We start from the raw sequence: 3485 nt of genomic DNA, 5'->3' as shown, positions 1-3485 counted from the left end.
CTTGTTATCCAATCTGACCGGCTAAAGATCCTGTCAAGAGTGCTGAAAAGTTGACACTTGCACACTCTTGGCGGAGGAATTCAGAGTTTGGCAGAGCTGAACACAGACACCCTGTGACCAGCTCCACTCCTGAGTGGGTATTGTCAGCATTACTCAGCCCTGCACTGGGATACTTCCAATGGTTCAATAATACTGGGGTGAGGGGACAACTTCTGGCATCTAAATTCTACAGAGGAATGAAAATAACTTCTACACATAGTAACAAAGACATTACCTTCACCCTCTGGTAAACTGTACCTTTGGGGATGGAGAGGGTAGGCACTATAAAGGAACAACTACAACAGGACTTCCCCATTGCCGCCAGGAAGGTAAGGGAGGAAGGTACAGTGGAACACCAGGCAAACCGGGTTCACCCACATGCTCCGTCATTTGTGCACCTTACAATGTAAAAATGACCTTGTACCAAAGTCTGCAAGGTGGAGGAACAGACGTGAGACAACTGAGCCAGGTATCTGAGTCCCTCTGCTCAACGCAGAAAGATGCAAGGACTTCCTAGTGCTCAGACGATGGTGCGTTTGCTTCTCACATTGGCGCAGGGTTCACAGTGCTGCTTCCAGACATTTCCCTGCTCTCCAGGGAATTAGGCAGCTTTGTGAGATGTTATCCATCAGCTACTTTTTAGCACCAGGTTTTAATTAACCATTCACTTAAGTACCTATCAAATATGGCCTGCAGAACTGAGAAGCCGTTCTAACATTCCAAAATAACTATACTATATATTCTCGATCTACTCTAAAGTCTGCTGCCACTTCTTGACAAAGATGGGACAGGAAAAATATTTTTTGTTTTGTTTTGGAACTTAAGCCCAAACCGGTTTAAACCCTACAGCCATCTCCTAGCCCCAGCCTCCCAAATGCTGGGATTTTAAACACGAGCTGTCATGAGCTAGAAAATCTTTTAAATCCAGGAGGGTCTTTAAAATCTGCAGCCACTTTTTAGTAAAGCTGGAACAGATTTTATATATTATATTTAAAATATAAATTACTGAAAATATAGAAGTCTTTAAAATTCACTACCACCTGTATGTAGAAAGTAAACTCTCTTAAAATATCCAACTGCTATGACTTTGAAAAAAAAAAGAAAGAAAAAGAAGAGCTCTGAGTACTTTGAGAACAACTACTATGTCCTCCTGTCCGGACAGAGAATCTGATGTCATAAAGATTAACATCAGTTCAAGAAATAGACCTTGATATTAAAAGTATTCAACTGTCGGGACTCCTGTCTTGAGACTATACAAATAAAAATAATTCTCTAAAACATTCAAGAGAAAACAAAAGTACCTAAAATCATACGTTGATACTGGACAAACTGAGCCGAAGTCCAGGTAAGGCATGGATGAACACAGCACTTTGACACATCCTGAGACAGTGGCTCCCTACATTACCCAGGGTCAAGGGCTTAAGTGATGCTCCTGTCGCAGCTTCCTACAGGGACATAGCACCAGACATACCTGGATGGAGATGCAGACTACAGTCACTCACTATGTGTGCGTAAACTAGAACACTGCTGGTGTAATAAGTCAAACTGTCACCCACAGGTCCTTCACCACCATAAGCCAACAGATGGCGTGGGACCCACTCCATTTCAGACTCCTGGAGGTCGGAGTTTGGTTTTGTTGCCTTCCAGGCAGTGGTCTAAGTGCTCATTAATCTATGACTCCAAAACTACACTCTAACAGACGGGGCAGTTGACCAGCCCTCGCTGAAGGCATGAGCGGCCTGAATTCCCAACTGTGCTGTGGGCCATGGGCTATTCTGAGGATCACCACCACCACTCTGCGTCTGCTCCTTGATGATCTTACCCAAAGCAGTCCTGTCCTCCAACCGGGACCACTTGTTTGGGAACTGGTCTTCAGATCCACTCTCTTCTTGGGGTATGGTTGCAGACTTCCCAGCCGCAGACGCCACAGTTGCTGATGCTGAGGCCAAGGCTTTGGAGGCCTTTCTCAGGGATGCCCTGGAAGGCGGAACCTTTCTCTGAGAACGGTATGAGGCTGAAGGCTTGGTGCAGTCCCCAGTGGTCCCACTCTTAACTGGGGATCTATTCACATTTCTGAAAGCCTTTTGGTTGGCAACAGAGACTCGGAGGGAGTAGCTGCTCGGGACACTCTGGTGACTGGCAGTGGGGACAGGGGAGACCAGCAGAGGGTTTTTACTCAGGAAATCATTCTGCTCACATTTCACCCCACCGTTGGAATCGAATCTCAGGCCACTTGCTGAATGGTCTTGACTTGAGAGACCTTTGGCTTCATGAACCATGTATGAAGTACTCAACTTTCCAGGTGAAGGGCAAGTGCTTGTCTCTCCAAGAACAGACCCTTTGCCACTGAGTGGGATGAGCGCCTGGGCCTCCCCTCTGCACGGGTTGTCTTTGTTCTCCACTGCTGATGCTGGGAGCTTGCCTGCTTTTGTCTTTCCTCTGCCTTTCTTTGAACTGTTGTTCTCTGGCTCCTTGATTTTTCTGTAAGCGCCTCCACAAGTTTTCTGGTGGTCAGCCCCCCAGTAGTCATGGGCAGAGGGTGCTCTGTTGGTAACATGCTTCACATAGCCATAGTAGGGCTGTTTGTGCAGCTGGGCCCATTTCAGCGCCACCAGTGACCACGATGCTCACCCACCTCTTCATGGAAAGTGTGGTAGACCGTTATGTTGGCGCCTGTCACGTGGTTGATGTGATGCATATGTTTACAGAACTCTGGGCCATGTCCTTCCCCCGTCTTTATTATTATTAGTGACAAATAAGTAGGCATGTATCATTTCGTGGAAAAGAGTCTCTACAAGGCCCTTTCTGGGTCTCAGTTTTAGAAGGGGTTCACTGAGACAGATGAAGCACATTCCTCCTCTTCCTTCATAGGTGCAAATCCCAGCACACAGTGTCATGCGCACACTTCACTTCCACGGCCTCTAGGTGCCTCCACAAGAAGCGGTCCTTAAACTGCAAGAAGAGCGTCTGCAGGTCCGGGGTGGGGTTCACCAGCTCGTGGGACGCGTCTACGCCAGCTCCCACGCTGCCCCGCACCACGAGTCCCACTCCTGCTGCAGCTGCAGTGCTACCACAGGGTCCTCGACCATCGACCATCGTGCGCGACTACCACACAGTCCACTCCGGAGCCGCCCGTCGTGCTCGCATGACGCAGGGATCTCGCGAGAGCTCCGGGGCCAGCGGTTGGGCGTAAGCAGCTCGCTTCAAACGCCTTGGCGGAAGTGGCTATGAGTCGTCCCGAGAGCACAAGCCTAGGAACGCGGGACTCATAGGCTAGGGACGGCTGCCTCCTGAAGGCCCCCGAACTCCAGCGGCTCACGTCAGGTTTGCTGCGCGCCCGAGAAGCCTCCGACTTCTGCACTGGCTCCTTCGAACATGTGCCTTAAGGCGAGGCCTTTTGTGGCACCTGGATTCTATTCTCTTTGGATCCTTGATCTGCCTAGATG

At 49.1% G+C, this 3485-nt stretch overlaps 1 pseudogene; it reads right to left on the bottom strand.

Annotated features, from left to right (window-relative positions):
* Positions 1-1644: 1644 nt before the first annotated feature.
* Positions 1645-3128, bottom strand: LOC121457576 (annotated as a pseudogene).
* Positions 3129-3485: the final 357 nt, after the last annotated feature.

The sequence above is a fragment of the Microtus oregoni genome, unplaced genomic scaffold (assembly GCF_018167655.1).
Source record: "Microtus oregoni isolate MIOR12 unplaced genomic scaffold, Mior012 000016F_ref0000370, whole genome shotgun sequence".
In the NCBI taxonomy this organism is placed as follows: domain Eukaryota; kingdom Metazoa; phylum Chordata; class Mammalia; order Rodentia; family Cricetidae; genus Microtus; species Microtus oregoni.
The sequence above is the reverse complement of the archived record's forward strand: the minus strand, read 5'-3'. Positions and strand labels throughout refer to the sequence as shown.